The sequence below is a fragment of the Peromyscus maniculatus genome, chromosome 3, assembly GCF_049852395.1.
Source record: "Peromyscus maniculatus bairdii isolate BWxNUB_F1_BW_parent chromosome 3, HU_Pman_BW_mat_3.1, whole genome shotgun sequence".
Lineage (NCBI taxonomy): Eukaryota > Metazoa > Chordata > Mammalia > Rodentia > Cricetidae > Peromyscus > Peromyscus maniculatus.
The window spans coordinates 13,689,862-13,707,286 of NC_134854.1; the positions used below are offsets into that span (position 1 = coordinate 13,689,862).

General features: G+C 39.8%; 1 long non-coding RNA gene across 1 annotated transcript; it reads left to right on the top strand.

Annotated features, from left to right (window-relative positions):
* The first annotated feature begins 368 nt into the window (after positions 1-368).
* On the top strand, positions 369-15,736 carry LOC143272269 (uncharacterized). Its single transcript, XR_013049675.1, has 3 exons — positions 369-763; positions 1,229-1,376; positions 15,253-15,736. It is a non-coding gene; the product is annotated as an uncharacterized LOC143272269 (long non-coding RNA).
* Positions 15,737-17,425: the final 1,689 nt, after the last annotated feature.

The window sequence follows — 17,425 nt, forward strand, 5'->3', positions numbered from 1 at the left end:
ATTTCATTAGAGAAACAAAAATGAACTGAAACATTGCCCATTGGCATTTCATGTTACTTTCTACGTAACTCCATTAACCATATCTGATTTTCTGAATGCAATGAAACCATAACTCAAAGGACCTGTGCTGGACAGGTTCCTAGAAGTCCCAACTGGATTTTTTTTTTAGGTTTTCTGGTTCCCTTTACACAGACAAAAGCCATTCTAATCATTAATGACATTTTAATAATTACCTTTGCAGACTGGAGCTGCTATAATATCTTTTTATTATTCTTATTTATTTTCAATATTTGCCATAGTTTCATTAACTCATTATTGTCATCTGGACAATAAAATCCTTACTTAAATGATTCCTTCTAATTAGCTCATGAGCATTTCTTCTTTTATCACAATTGTTTACTAGATGAATTTTAATTTCTTATTATTGTTTTATAGCCTTCTAAAATATTCAACAAATGTGACATATATTCACTGAATATCCACTGGTTTGTATACCCCTGGAGACTCTATGGTGAAAAGATGGATGTAGTTTCTGCTTTAGTGATAGGGACAGACATGAAAAAAATCATGCTAATCCAACAATGAACAATCACATTAGAAATTACACCCCTCCATACACACACATGAACATGCATGAAGGAGTCAACATGAAGTATCAAGGATTGTAGGGTGAAAAACGTCACATTTGAACAGATCTGAAAATGATTTGGACTAACCAGAGCCAAGTGGAAGAAGTGTGTCCAGAGTGAGGAATCATTCATAGGTAAGAACCTAGTGAGTATGGCTGGGTCTGCCACTCAGAGCTGAGGCAAAGAGCTGGGAAGTGGGAAAGAGGATAATGTGGCCAGCCCGGTAGCTCAGCATTTGATTCATGTTGCAATGGAATGGCTTTTTAGCAGGGCATTGCCATTTCCATAGCTGTACATCAAAAGGATCCCTCCTGAATGAATGAAGTCATCCTCCTGGCTTAGGGTAGAGGAGAAGTGAAGCCAAGGAGAAGCTTTTTAGGGCAGTTCAGAAGAGTGATGACTGATTTGTAAATTGTTTTGGGGCCAAAGAATGAGAAACAAGCCTCATAGACAAAGCTAAGCAGACGTGGTGGTTTGTTTCCATAGCAACCAAGTGGGTAGGGCAGACAGGGTGTAAATATTCAAGTTGGGATATCTTAAGTATGGGCAAGAATGTGGATTTTTAAAAGGATATTTTTTTTTTTCTGTTTTGTTCATAGCTATATCCCAGTGCTTTGGGATACAAACAACTAAGAAGCAGCATAGAGTGAGCAGATCTGTAGGTCGGTAGAGTATTTGGGCTAAACATTGTGGAAGTCTGCTCTCTCCAGATTCTGTCAGAAGCTAGGAGAGTGATGAGTTCTTCAGGTGAGTGGGAAAATCTGCGTGTAAACAGACAAGCTCAAGGCCTGGTGCTTGCCACTGACAGTAATACCCAGTGTGGTGGCCAAAGCATTCAATTACTATTTTCCCCATCAGACTCTGTGTGACTCCTGGTGTGCTCTACCTCTGCAGGTCTTGAACATGTTTGGTCCTACTGTCTCCATGGCAGCATTCAATTTGGCTCCACCTCTGGAATACTAAGTCCTTCACCACTAGGTTACCATTCCTTGTTGTCTTACTCTTTCATGGAAGCTAAATGGATGTCAGGCAAGAGGGAGAGAGAATTACGGGACAGCAGGCAACCTGGTACTGAAATGTGGGCGATAGACAGTGTTTCTGGGCTAAGTGACCAATACAAATTATAACCAAGATGGAGATGCCATAACCATTCTATGGCATTTTTTAAATAAATATTACAGAACTATGCTTTACACATCTACAGTAATTAAAGATTACCTTTCTCAAATTAAATGTTTTCTTTTCATATCATATGACATTACAGACACATTGTAAGATCCTCTTGCAAGCTCACGACTCTCCCCAATTCTAATTAATGAAACTCATTGAATAAAATATAAATGTTATAATTACGGACTTCATCTCAGCAAAGGAGTTGATTTTACTTTTTCCTAAATACTATGAATATGTTCACTACAGGACTTACATAAAAACCGTTAATCCATCTAAAACACCACCAGTGAGTGAAATGCTCACAGGTCACTAAATGAGAGCTATGATGATCTCTCAGGAAGACTGCTGTGAGAATGAAATGAATTAACATTTGAAAGCAGTCAGAGCAGACTCTAACACATGGCAAAGCAAATTCACTTTGGCTGCTCCTGCAGCCGCTGCCACTCACGCACGGTTCCTGTTTAATCTGCATCGGAGATTATCATCAGCCTGGGCATCACAGCTATGTTGGCATTATAATCATTTTCTAAAAAAATACCTTACATCGACTACTAAGCAAGAGTTTTGTGTATAAATCAGTTTCTGAGATACCAGAAGAACCTCCACTCCAAAGAGCTTTTTAAGCACATAATTGCTTCCTCAGGAACATCAAAGATGCCTGTAAGAAAAGTAAATTTCCCTTCCGCTACCATATTCCCCAGGCAGCTGTTCCAGATCGCCTCTGTGACAGCCAGCTTTGGGATCCATTCCAGCTTGAGTTGGAAGGAAATATTTGCAAGAGATGAGACGGCAAATGACCTTGGCTGCTAGCACTCCCAGTCTGAAAATGGTTTATCTGTTCCATGATCACTCCCTCTTACCTTTCTAAATGATCATGGCTGACTCTGTCTCCTTTCCCACTTTTTCAAGGTTCTCAGACTGACTGGTTCCCTTTACCCTCAGTCACTGCTTCTCTTGATTCTTAATGCTTCCTGGGCTACCAGATGAGGCTGACCACTGGGCCATATCTCCACAGTGTTGGAATCTCTCCTTGCTTGAGATAGTCTCTCTATGTAGCCCAGGCTGCCCTTGAACTTGCTATTCTCCTACCTCAGCTTCTTGATTGATGGAGTCAGTCATAGGCATGTGCTACCTCCCTTGGCCTCCAATCGCATTTCTTCTTCCTTCCTTCCTTTTTCTTCCTTCCTTCCTTCCTTCCTTCCTTCCTTCCTTCCTTCCTTCCTTCCTTCCTTCCTTCCTTCCTTCCTTCCTTCCTTCCTTCCTTTCTCTTTCTTTCTTTCTTTCTTTCTTTCTTTCTTTCTTTCTTTCTTTCTTTCTTTCTTTCTTTCTTTCTTTCTTTCTTTCTTTCTTTCTTTCTCTCTCTCTCTCTCTCTCTTTCTCTCTTTCTTTCTTTCTCTTTCTCTCCTTCCTTCTTTCTTTTTAAAATTATTTTTAATTTTTGTTTTTGTTTGTTTTTACATTCCAACTAAAGTTTCTCCTCCTTTCTCTCCTCCCAGTTTCATCCCCCCACCCCCATCAACTCCTCCTCCTCTGTTTCTCTTCAGATGCAGACAGACATCCCATGGACATCAGCCAGCCATGGTATATCAAGTTGCAGTGAGACTAGGCACCTTATCTTCTATTAAGACTGGATTAGGCAATCCAATAGGAGGAATGGGTCCCCAAAGCAGGTAACAGAGTCAGAGACAGCCCCTGCTTCTACTGTTAGGAGTCTCACAAGCAGACCAAGCTACACAGTTGTGACATATATGCAGAGGGCCTAGGTCAGTCTTATGCAGGCTCCCTGGTTGTTAGTTCAGTCTCTGTGAGCCGCTATGAGCCCAGCTTAGTTGATTGTGTAGATTTTCCTATGGTATCCTTGACCCCACTGGCTCCCCCAATCCTTCCTCCCCCTCTTCCACAGGATCCCCTCTAGCTCCACCTAATGTTTGGCTGTGGATTTCTGCATCTGTGTCCATCAGTTGTTGGGTGAAGCTTCTCTGATTGGGCTAGACACCAATCTATGAGTATAGCAGAATATCCTCAAAAATCTTTTTTCATTGACTTTAAATTTTAATAATTATATTTTTTGGTTGTCATGTGCTGTTTTGGGGGTATTCCACCTCTGGGTCCTGGCCCTCAGGGTAAGGGTTTCCAGCTAGGCCAGTCATTAGTTGGTCACTCTCAAAATTTCTGCACCATCTTTACCCCAGCCCAACTTGTAGGCAGGACAAATTGTAGGTCAAAGGATTTGTGGCTCGGTTGGGGTCCCAGTTCATTTACTGGAAGCCTGATCTGGTTACAGGAGATGGTGGGTTCAGGCTCTGTATCTCCTATTGCTAGGAGTCTTAGCGAGGGTCATCCCCACAGATTGTTGGGAGTTTCTATTGTTCTAGGTTGTTAGCTCATCCCAGAGATGCGCCTGATTTCAGTTGTCACTCCCACTACTCTCTCCCTCCATCCTCCTCCTACCTGATCCCTCTTGTTCCTATTTCCCCCTTCGAACCCCCCCCCCCCACTGGCAATGACCATTCTATTTCTTCTTCACAATGAGATTAATGAATACCCTCCCCCTCTCCCCCGCCCCCAAGCCCTTCTTGTTACTAGGTCTGCGGATTGTATCATGATTCTCCTTGCTTTACATCTAATATCCACCTATGAGTCAATACATACCATGTTTGTCTTTCTGGGTCTGGGTTACCTCATTCAGGATGATCTTTTCTAGTTCCATCCATTTGCCTGCAAATTTCCTGATGGCATTGTTTCTAATAGCTGACTAATACTTCATTGTGTGAATGTACCACATTTTCTTTATCTATTCTTCATGTGAGGGACATGGAGGTTGTTTTCAGTTTCTGGCTATTACAAATAATGCTGCTATGAGCATAGTTGAGCATGTGTTCTTGTGGGATGATTGGGTATATACCCCAGGAGTGGTATAGACTCCCAATTTTCTGAGAAACTGCCATTATCATTTTCCAAGTGGCTATACAAGTTTGCACTTCCACCAGCAACAGAGGAGTGTTTCCCTTGCTCTACATCCCCTTGAGCATGAGCTGTCTCTTGTGTTTTTTATCTTAGCCATTCAGACAGGTATAAGATGAAATCTCAGGGTTGTTTTGATTTGCATTTCCCTGATGACTAAGGATGTCGAACATTTCTTTAAATGATTCTCAGCCAGTTGAGATTCCTCTGTTGAGAATTCTGTTTAGATCTGTACCCTATTTTTAATTGGATTATTTTTTATTTATTCATTTATTTATTCTCTTGAGACAGGGTTTATCTGTGTAACCACTGTGGCTGTCCTAGAACTTGCTCATGTAGACCAGTCTGGCCTTGAACTCAGGGAGATCCTCCTGCATCTGCCTCCCAAGAACTGGGATCAAAGGCATGTGTCACTGCATAATCATAAGGTGGATTATTTGGTTTTTTGATGTCTAATTTATTGAGTTTTTTTTATATGTTTTGGTTATTAGCCCTCTGTCAGGTGTGGATTTGGTGAAGATCTTTCCCCATTCTGTGGGCTGCAGTTTTGTCCTTTTGACAGTGTTCTTTGTCTTGTAGAAGATTTTAAGTAAGCTTTTCATGAGGTCCCATTTTGTTCACTGTTGATCTTAAAGCCTGTGTGATTGGTGTTCTCTTCAGGAATTTGTCTCCTATGACAATGTGTTCAAGGCTATTCTTCACTTTCTCTTCTTTCTGGTTCAGTGTATCTGGTTTCATGTAGAGGTCTTTGACCCACTTGGATTTGAGATTTGTGCAGAGTGTTAGATATGGATCTATTTGTAGTCTTCTACATGCCAACATCAAGTTATGTCAGCACCTTCTGTTGAACATGTTTTATTTTTTCCACTGTATAATTTTGGCTTCTTTGTCAAAAATCAAGTTTCCATAGGTGTGTGGATATACTTCTGGGTCTTCCATTTGATTCCATTGCTTAACCTGTCTGTTTTTATGCCAATATTATGTGGATTGTATTACTATTGCTCTGTAGTAGAGCTTGGAATGATGCCTCTTGAAGTTCTTTTATTGTACAAAGTTTTTTTAACTACCCTAGGTTTTTTGTTTTTCCATATGAAGTCAAGTATTATTCTTTCAAGGTCTGTAAAGAATTTTGTTGGGATTTTAATGGGGATTGCATTGAATCTGTAGATTGCTTTTGGTACAATGGCCATTTTACCAAATTCTACCAGTTAATTCTACCAGTCCATGAGCATGGGAGATCTTTGCATCTTCTGATATCTTCTCCAATTTCTTTCTTCAAAGATTTGATGTTCTTGACATATAGATCTTTCACTTGCTTGGTTAGACTTATATCAAGATACTTTATATTATTTGTGACTATTGGAAAGGGTGTGGTTTCCCTGATTTCTTTTCTCAGATCCTTTATGGTTTGTATATTGGAAGACTACTGATTTTTTAGAGTTAATCTTGTATCCAGTAACTTTGATGAGGTGTTTATCAGGTATAGGAGTGACTTGGTGGAATTTTTAGGGTCCCTTATGTATACTATCATATCATTTGGGAATATCAATATTTTCTTCCTTTCTAATTTGTATTCCCTTTATCTCCTTTACTGTTCTAGCTAAAACTTCAGGTACAATATTGAATAGGTATAGGGAGACTGGACAACCTTGTCTTGTCCCTGATTTTAGTGAAGTTGCTTTGAGTTTCTTTCCATTTAATTTGATGTTGGCTATAAGCTTGCTGTATATTACCTTTATTATGTTTAGTTATGTCCCTTGAATCCTTGATCTCTCCAAGACTTTTATCATGAAGGGGTATTGGATTTTACCACAGGCTTTTTCAGCATCCAGTGAGATGATCACGTTTTTTTTCTTTTAGTTTATTTATATGGTGGATTACATTGACATATTTTTTGTTCCTTGAACCATTCTTGCATCTCTAGGATGAAGCCTACTTGATCATTGTGGATGATCTTTTTGATGTGTTCTTGGATTAGGTTTGCAAGAATTGTATTGAGTATTTTTGCACTATGTTCATAGGGAAATTGGTCTGTAATTCTCTTTTTTTTTTTGTTGAGATTTGTGTAGTTTGGGTATCAGGCTAACTGTAACTTCATAGAAAGAACTTGGCAATGTTCTTTCTGTTTCTTTTTTGTGGAATAATTTGAGGAGTATTGGTATTCGCTCTTCTTTTAAAGTCTCATAGAATTCTGCATGAAAACCATCTGACCCTTGGCTTTTATTTGTTAGGAGACTTTTAATGACTGCTTCTATTTCCTTGGGGATTATGGGTCTATTTAAATTGTTTACCTGATCTTGATTTAACTTTGGTAAGTGGTATTTATTGAAAAAAATTGTCCTTTTCTTTTAGATTTTCCAACTGTGTGGAGTACAGGTTTTTGAAGTATGACCTAATAATTCTTTGTATTTCCTTGGCATATGTTCTTATCTCTCCCATTATTTTCTGATTTTGTTAATTTGGATATTCTTTCTCTACCTTTTAGCTAGTTTGGATAAGGATTTATCTATCTTGGTGATTTTCTCAAAGAACTAATTCTTTGTTTCATTGATTCTTTGTATTGTTCTCCTTGTTTCTATTTTATTGATTACAAGCCCAAGTTTGATTATTTACTACCATCCAGTTCCCTTGGGTGTGTCTGCTTCTTTTTGTTCTGGAGCTTTCAGGTGTGTTGTTAAGCGACTGGTATCAGAATTCTCTAAGTTCTTTTCTTTTTTTCTTTTTTCTTTTCTTTTCTTTTCTTTTTTTATTTATTTTTTTTTGGTTTTTCGAGACAGGGTTTCTCTGTGTAGCTTTGTGCCTTTCCTGGAACTCACTTGGTAGCCCAGGCTGGCCTCGAACTCACAGAGATCCGCCTGCCTCTGCCTCCCGAGTGCTGGGATTAAAGGCGTGTGCCACCACCGCCTGGCCAGAATTCTCTAAGTTCTTTTTGCAGCCACTTAATGCTATGAACTTTCTTCTCAGCATTGCTTTCCACGTGTCCCCCAAGTTTGGGTATGTTCTGCATTTATTTTCATTGAATTCCAGGAAGTCTTTGATTTCTTCCTTTATTTCTTCCTTGAGCCAGTGGTAACTCAGTTGAGAGTTGTTCAGTTTCCATGAGTTTGTAGACTTTTTGTCGTTTCTGCTATTGTTGAAATCCAGCTTTAATCCATGGTGGTCTGATAGGATACAGGGGGTTGTTTCCATTTTCTAGTATCTCTTGAGGCTTGTTTTGTGACAAGTATATGGTTAGTTTTGGAGAAGGTTCCAAGAGGTGCTGAGAAGAGGGTATATTCTTGTGTGTTTGGATGACGTGTTCTATAGATATCTGTTAGGTCCATTTGAGTCATAACATCTGTTAGTTCTATTATTTATCTGTTTAGTTTCTGTCTGGATGACCTGTTCTTTGGTGAGAGTGGGGTAATGAAGTCTCCCACTATTATTGTGTGTGGTCCTATGTGTGACTTAAGCTTTTGTAATGTTTCTTTTACAAATGTGGGTGCCCTTGCATTTGGGGCATAAATGTTCAAAATTGAAATGTCATCCTGGTGGATTTTTTCTTTAATGAGTATTAATTGTCTTTCTCTACCTCTTTTGATTAATTTTGATTTGAAGTCTATTTTGTTAGATATTAGTATAGCTACTCAAGCTGGCTTCTTACGTCCATTTGATTGGAAAATTTTTTTTCAGCCCTTTACCCATCTGAGGTAATGTCTATCTTTGATGTTGAGGTGTATTTCTTGTCTTCAGCAGAGGATGGATCTTGTTTTTAATATTTATTCTGTTATCCTGTGTTGTTTTATTGGCAAATTTGAGTCCATTGATATTGAGAAGTAGTAATGATCTTTGATTTTTTATTTCTGTTATTAATATGTTGTTGTTGTTGTTGGGTTTTTTGTGTGTGTATGCATGTGTGTATATGTGTGTGTATTTCCTTTTTTTTTTGGATTTTGCTTGTATGAGATTATCTATATTGCCCGTGTTTTTATGAGTGTGGTTAACTTCTTTGGGTTGGAATCTTCCTTCTACTACCTTCTGTAGGACTGGATTTGTGGATAGATATTGATTAAATTTGACTTTGTCATGAAATATCTTATTTTGTCCATCTATGGTGATTGACAGTTTTGCTGGGTATATTATTCTGGGCTGGCATCCACCGTCTCTTAGTGTCTGCAAGGCATCTGTCCAGGCCCTCCTGGCTTTTAGAGTCTCCATTGAGAAGTTGGGTACATGCTTCTGCCTTTATATGTTACTTGGCCTTTTCCCCTTACAGCTTTTACTATTCTTTCTTTGTTCCGTGTTTAGTGTTCTGATTATTATGTGACAGAGGGGCTTTCTTTTTTGGTCCAATCTATTTAGTGTTCTCTAAGCTTCTTGTACCTTTATAGGCATGTCCTTCTTTAGGTTAGGACAATTTTCTTCTATCATTTTGTTAAAGATACTGTCTGGTTTTTTGAGCTGGAATTCTTCTCCTTCTTTTATTCCTATTATTCTTAGGTTTTGTCTTTTCATGGTGTCCCAGATTTCCTGGATGTTTTGTGTTAGAATTTTTTTAGATTTAACATTTTCCTTTGACAAACAAATCTATTTCTTCTATTGAATCTTCAATGCCTGAGATCCCCTCTTCCATCTCATATACGCTGTTGGTGAGACTTGTGTTTGTGGTTCTTGCTTACTTATCTAGACTTTTGGGTATTCTTTATTACTTCTGTTTCAATTTTCATGTCTTGAGTAGCTTCCTTCACCTGTTTGTTTTTCTTTGTTTTCTTGACATTCTTCAAGGAATTTGCTGATTTCCTCTAATTTTTTTGTTTGTCTTTTCTTCAATTTCTTTAATGGAGTTTTTCATTTCCTATTTAAGGACCTCTATCATCTTCATTAAGTTGTTTTTAAGGTCATTTTCTTGTGTGTTTACTGCTTAGGAGTATTCAGGTTTTGCTGTTGTAGTATAGCTGGGTTCTGGTGGTACTATATTGCCCTGGCTATTGTTGATTGTATTTTTACATTGGCATTTAGGCATCTGAGTTTGGGATAATTAGGTCTAGTCCTTGATTTCTGAATTTGTCTTTGTTGGAAGGGTATTTTGTTCCTTGGCTTCTATTTTCTCTTTGGTTTCCTGGTCTTTGTGGCTTAGATTTATGGTGGCTGTTATGACCACTGATCTAGTAGGGAGTCTCTGTCCAAGTTGGGACTTGGTTTTCTGGCAGTTAGCTTGGCCTTTGATGCATCAGGGGGTCTCTGTTCATCTGATGGTGTGGCCTGCACCTGTTCTGACTGGTGTGACCTGCATCTGAGCAGCTTAACTCTGTTCAAGCTAGTGTGGCTTGGGCCTCTGTGGCAGAAGTCTGCTGGGGTTCAAGGTAGGGCCCAGCAGTGGAGCGAGTATGAGCTGGGATGGCATGGGCTAGAAGGGTCCAGGGGAACAGGATCCAGGGAGGTGGGCAGTTCTGCTGGCAGGTAGGTCACTCACCAGTTTTGACTGGCGTGGCTGGCTCCTCAACTTGTGTGATATGTATGCTCAATCCCTTTTCCTAATTCTACTCTTCATTCAGGCTGAGGTCTTAACTTCTTGTCCTTCTGCCAAGCCCATCTGTTGCTAGCTACACTGTAAAATAGCAGATAGTCAAGGAAATGGCTGTGGGTACAGAGGTTTCCATATCTATCTTTGAGAAGAATTTTGAGTCCTTACTTCTTCTCTTGCCTTCTATTTCTTTATCTTCTTTTCTGTCTGATTATTTTATTTTCTTTTTTAGATTTATTCATTACTTTCTATGTATGAGTATTTTGCCTGTGTATATGTATGTGTACCACATGTGTGCTTGTCAGCTTAAAGTTTAGAAGAGGACAATGGATTCCCTGAGACTGCAGTTATATATGTGAATCATCATTTAGATGCTGGGAATCAAACATGTGTCTTCTGCAAGAGCTACAAGTGATCTAAAGCATGGATACAACTCCTCAGTCCCTGACTGCATATTTTATAAGTAACCAAAGGAATTCTGGGCATGCCAATGAACAACTTGCTATAAGTAATGTAAGTCATTTAAAATTATGTTCCCTCTCACAACCTCATAAACACACATGCACAGACACACATACACACATACACATACACACACACAAACACACACACTGTAGCCTTCAGAAAAAGGCATAGGTCCTTTACTTCTGGAATCCTATGATCAGATTGAGAAGGGTAAGTTTGACTGGGGTGGACAGATCAAACGACTGGGATTTATTAGAGAAATTGAAGAAGAAAGTCCAGTTTGTATGGTAAAATCTCCCAACACATCCACCAATGGAACACCAAGGATCATACTGCATCTGACAGGTCTCAGCCTCATTGCAACACAGGCAGGACAGGAAAGAGTCCCAGTCCCATTTCTGGGGAAAGATCTACCTGTTCCAAGGAAACAACCGGAACCTGAGGATAGTCTGTTTCTGAATGCTGATAGACCTATAAGTGAGGCAGATCTCAAGAAACTAACAGTGGGCATTTCTACTATTGCTCACTAGCTTGCAGAATTGCTAGAAACTTTCTGCTTCAGTAGGCCCATCACTCATTTTCAGGAGTGTTATAAGTCAGTAGAATGACATTCAGAAAAAAGTATTGACACATACATTAGAATAGTTGAATCTTACGATAACTATACTGAGTAGAAGACCCTTGGCCAAATAAGAATACATGGTACAATGACACCTACTGAAAACGTTGGAAAATAAGACTTGATATAGTGACAGAAAGCACATCTGTGGTCTTACAAGGAAGATAGGTACACTGAAAGAAAGATCAGCAGATTATTTCACACAGGTCATTTTTGTTGTTGTTTTGAGACAGGGTTTCTCTGTGTAGCTTTGCGCCTTTCCTGGAACTCGCTTTGGAGACCAGGCTGGCCTCAAACTCACAGAGATCCACCTGCCTCTGCCTCCCAAGTGCTGGGATTAAAGGTGTGCGCCACCACCGCCCGCTAACACAGGTCATTTGTAAAGTATTCGTTGCTCAGGATCTACATGTTAGTTCACAGGAGGCCTCAGAGTATCTGATGTACAAAAGTGCTCACAGTAGACCTCTGCTCTGTTGACTGAAATATTTCCCCTCATTAGATCGTATCCATGTGTAATACACATATGATGTCAGAAGGCATACAACTGGTGCATAATTCTTCGTCTATGTTCTTGGAACATAGACTTCAACAATTTTCAGATATTTGTATGTGCAAGTAAAAGTGTTTAGCTGTGTGTGTGTGTGTGTGTGTGTGTGTGTGTGTGTGTGTGTCCGTGCCCAAGTGTATATATGTCAGAAGTCAATGTTATAGGTCTTCCTTGATTGCTCTAAACTTTATTTCTGGAGAGAAGGTCTGAACCTGGAACTCACCAGTTTGGATAGATAGCCAGCAAGCTTCAGGAGTCCTGGTGTCTCTTCTTCCCCAGGGCTAGGATTACAGGCATATGCTGTCCGGGTGTTTACATGGATGCTGGGGATCTGAACTTAGATCTCTATGCTCATATTGCAAGCAGTTTTCTGACTTTCCCAGTGAGACAGGTCAGCAGGTAATGGTGGTTTTTTTGTTTTTCCAAGCCTGGAGATTCAAGTTTGATCCCCAGAATATATGCACAGATGGAAGAAGTGAACCCCTCCACAGAACTGTCCTCTGACCTCACAAGTGCCATGGCATGTGGACACCCACGCACATCATGTACACTCTCTAACTACTGGTACTAGTAATAACTTTTAACACCCTGGCTCAAGTTAGAAACTAATGATGAAGCAAGGGTGGGCCTGGAAGGTACTAAGTTCCCCACATGGAAACAGACCAATGTGAGAAACCCGTCTAGCTCGCAGCTTCTGGCTGACCGTGGCATCCCACTGGTCCTTGGCACTCTGTCCTTGCTCACTTTGTTTACCTGACTCTGTGAGTATGTGTCTACTTAAGCTAGTCATTTTGGCCTTACCTTCCATTCACCTTCTGGACCTTTGCCAGCCAGCCAGAGCACCCAGCTTTGGCTACTGTGTTGTAGGCTGCTATTTACATGCAGCTCCAACCAACCAACCAGAAGGTCCCATTTGTGGTGTTGAAGAGCTGGGCTCCTGTACAAAAGTCTAAATCTGGTTTCATGGCTTCAGCTGCGATTTCAGAGACTTTCCCAGGCAAACCTTACAAGGAATATTGTTCTCCCATCAGCAGATGAGATACACAGCGGCCAGCACATCGCCATCTCTTAGGGGTGCTTCAGTGAAGGGTGTAGCCCCCCTCTCACTTATATAGCCCCAGCACTCTTTATTTAAGGTCCCTCTTAAGTATGGTGGGCCAAGGTCTCTTCGGAAATTGGAGAAACTTGACTTAACACACAGTGCTTTTCTATTCCTATTCCCCTTCTCTATGCAGCTCCTTAGGGTTACGGACTATTTGCTTAGTGATTCCCTCACCAGGGAAGGGATAAGCAGGTCCCTTGGGTGGCACCTGTTCCATGGGAGAAGTGGAGCAGTGGGTGGGGGAACTCTCTCCCATTGGAACCTCCCACTTACACTATCCCAGTAAGGAGAGATGTTCTGCAGCTTCTGTTCAGTGTGCTGCTCTAGTCAGCTGCTCGGAATCCTCCCACCATCCAACTTTGATGAATGCCTGATACTTTTGAGAGACACAAGCCTAAACAACTTATTTCCAGACACCATAGCAAATGGTAAGCATTGCTTATTCCAGCTTGCCCAGCTTTGAGATAATTTGTTACATGGCATTAAATGGATAATACCGTTCTCATTTCATAGGTACGTCTTCATTTTCACCATTTCAAAGTGTTCTGCACATCTACAATCCTAATTCTTTTTAAATATAATAGCACATAACATTGATAGAAAAGTTATTTTATTCTTTAATACAAGCACTTGGGAGTCTGAGGCAGCAGGATTAAATGTTCAAGAGTCAGCCTAGGTTGTACCGTGAGAATTCCTCTAAAAATTATTAAATTATAAAAACTTACTTTGATCAAGGCACTGTATTAAGTACTTCACATGTTATATCAAGTGATTTACCCAACAATTCTTTGAGATGACTCTCTTCTTACCACTTCTTTAGAAATGAGCTCACAATAATAAATATTAATAATTCCACCTAAATTACATAAACTGCAGGAAGAAAAGAATCAAACTCTTGGTCCTATCATTACTCAAGAGACTAGAACCCAGGAAAGTGAGGTCACTTGCTCCAGGATTCAAACTGGTTAATCTTTGAGGTAAAATGAAAATCCTCACCTTCTTAGTCCTCATCCAATATGGTGAGAATATATGGAACAACTGCTTGAGTGTGTCAACACACTGAAAAACCATCCTTGGTACTCAGCTAGAAAGAGAGACTTGCCCAGATGTCTGGTGGCAGGAAACCTAATGAGGTATGAGCTCCTTCACAAGCTATGCCTTTGTCTCATCCTAGGCTATCTACCAAGACACAGAGCCTTCCCCATCTGGGGGTTGGTGCTGTTCACATCTTATCTATACCACACAAGGCTGACTTCAGCTTAATAGGAGTGATAACAAGGGGGTGTCATATACAATACGAACAAGGTACCTATGATGTTAGGAGAACATGGTCTCCATGGAAGGTAGTTCTAGAGACATGTGGTAGAAGTATAGAGGAATGACAGGAATTTAGGTAGATGGTTTTGAAGAAGGTTCATTAATTCTGACTCATTAAATTGGCGTTTGCAATAGTTCTGGGGAGCACTTAGCTAACAGTGCATGTTAGGGCAGAATGAGGAGCCCTTCTTATCCATATATGGATATGATAGCATGGGAAAGGAGTCATTAAGCTTTTATAGAGGAAAAAACATTACATTCTTCAATTCCTTGAAACACTTAACTTGTTCTTCCTGGGATAAATTGAACAAGGATCTAATTTAGACCTGACCAAAAACTGGTACAAGTCTGTCATTCTGGTCACTCCAGAGACTCAGGCAGGAGGATCACAAGCTCAAGGCCATCCTGGGCAACTTAGTGAAAACCTATCTGAAAACGACAAAGGACTAGCAATATAAGTCAGTATGAGGTACTTGCCAAGCATATACATGAGGCTCTAGGCTCAGTTCCTAGTATCACAAAAAGGTAAGTAAATGGAATTAAAAAGGAAACTCCAGTAATGTCAGGGTTCTTTGGAAGGCCTGTAGAAAATGAAGATTCTCAGACTCTAACAGTTTGGATTTCCAGGATGACCTGTAACCCTGGACTGCTAGTTCTTACAGCATCATTGAGTGATTCTGATGCAACTGACTCTTGTCAGCTGTTAAGGGATTATGACTTATTACACCACCTGCATCTTATATTTATTAAAACAGATCCATTAAAGACTTCCAGGCCAATAACAACTGGAATTGAGAAATACTATCAAAATAGATACTGAAATTTTCCATTCCTTGTGTTCATACTTCATATCATTTATCAATTTATCACCACTACAGCTATTTTATATTAGTGAACTTTCATTTGCAACTACCTTTTCTCTATTTCCCACAGACCTCAGAACCAGGGCAATACTCTTAGAACTTGAAGACAGCCCACTCTAGACTCATAAAACAGATGTCAGTCACCAAAAGTGAAGGAACAAATGGCCTTATAACTTTGCAGCTCGTCTGGATGGCCTGAGAATAGTCCAGTGCCCAGGCTGCAGTCCCATGGGCAGGATCTGTTAGCCCCAGCACAGTCTTTCCCAGTTCTCTGGGACGCTGTGAGTAAATCAACACAGGTCTTTTGAGCTCCTTGGTCTGACTTCTGGACATCTGGTCTACCATGTGAGTCCCAAAACGTTCATCCACTGACCTGGAGTGACCCAGCATGGGAACTTCATTTGTCACCTGTTCCACTTCGTACAGCCGGACCCTGTTTCTTGCAGCTTTGTAACTCCACACACAGACGTGGTTTTCTGAAATGATATTTCTTACATATTTAAGACACATCTAATTTCTTTGCTTATAATCATATACAAGTCACTTCTAGAAAAAGCAACTCTGAAACCAATTTAAAAAATAAAATGAGTTACTATAATCCAAGTCCTCATGTTTTAAAGATAATTTTCTGATATTTTAAAGAGATTCCTTTGTATTTTATTCATCATGAATAATGGATGACACTTCTTTTCAGATTTCTCATTTCACTTGCAGCATACAAATAGAAGGTTCCTGAAAATGGCCTCCTGTCAAGTCCATATGATTTCTATTTGTCTGCTGTTAATGTAATTGACTAAACACTCGATTCTACTGATTATGCTTCTCCTTGTAAACCACTTACTTTATGGGCATAAGCAGCTGTGTTTATGCTTCTGTGATTTTCGGGTTTCATTATGAAGTTTTCAGCATTTGATTCAGGAGTAATAGACATTCTAAGCACCCAGGCACCAGCTGGCAAGTCTTTACAGATAAAGGCAATATTCCATCAACATTTGTATGTATCTTGGAGAGAAATACATGTGTATGCACACAAAACCACTGCAACCGCAGTAATCATGAACACGAATAAAGAGGAAAGATGAACTTTTAGGAAATAATTACCAACAGTGGACATCCTAGGATTAGTCAAGGATACCAGTGGTTCCTCTTCAGCCATCCCCTTAAGGTGAGGACTACGATGACGAAGTGTGAGTGCGTGTGTGTGTGTGTGTGTGTGTGTGTGTGTGTGTGTGTTTGTTGTGTGTGTGTGTACCTATGGGTGCATATGTCTTTGTGGAGGCATATGGAGGCTAGAGGGAAACATCAGTTATCTTGCTCAATCACTCTTGACCTTGCTTTTTTATATTTAATTATTTGTGAATGTATGTGCATGTGTATAGGTGTGTGTACACATGTGACATATTGCAAGAACATCAATAATGTAAAGAAGATGGTTTTCTCCTACCATATGAGCCCCAGCAATAGGAATTAGGTCATTAGGCTCATTCACAAGCACCTTTACTTGCTAAATAATCTTACTGGTCACCTTATTTTTTTGAGTCCGAGTCTCCCACTGAACTTAGAGATTGCCATTTCAGCTAGAAGTGCTGACCACAAATCAATTTACTCATCTCTGTCCTTCTTCTGGAATTACAGACATGTCTAACCATGCCTGATGTTTTACTTGAGTGCTAGGATTCTAAACTCACCAAGCATTTTCCCATTGACTCATTTCCCTAGCCTCCCCAAATTTTGTTTTTTAGTAGTTTATATTAATATTCAGAGAAGGTACAATTAAGAGAGGCACAGCAAAAAGGAGAAATACCAACAGTAGTTACCAAGAGGAAATCTGTGAAAATAAATAGGAAAACCCAGAAAAGTAAAGATATTGAGGGAAAGTAAGTAAGCAGGGAACACATTGGCCATGTGACTCAAGAGTGACCTAACCCAGGAACTGTTATCAAAGACTCTATAGATTACTGAACAATTTCCCAAGTTCCCTTTGTCCATTACCTGGTCACCAATGTTAATTACTTCTGTATCTGGTTCTTTCTATGCTTTGATCAATTATAAGTACCAAGTAGACTCCAAAGCTCTGCTATACAAGTAGTGTTTAGAGTTACCATAATGTAATAATTACTTAGGACTTTTGTCAAAGGAATCTAAGGTAAGTGTTTTTACTATAGAACAATAACAAATCACTGTTTTCTAAAAAGAGAGAGAAAGAAGGCATAGAGTTGGATGATGGGTGGGGAGGTTGGGGA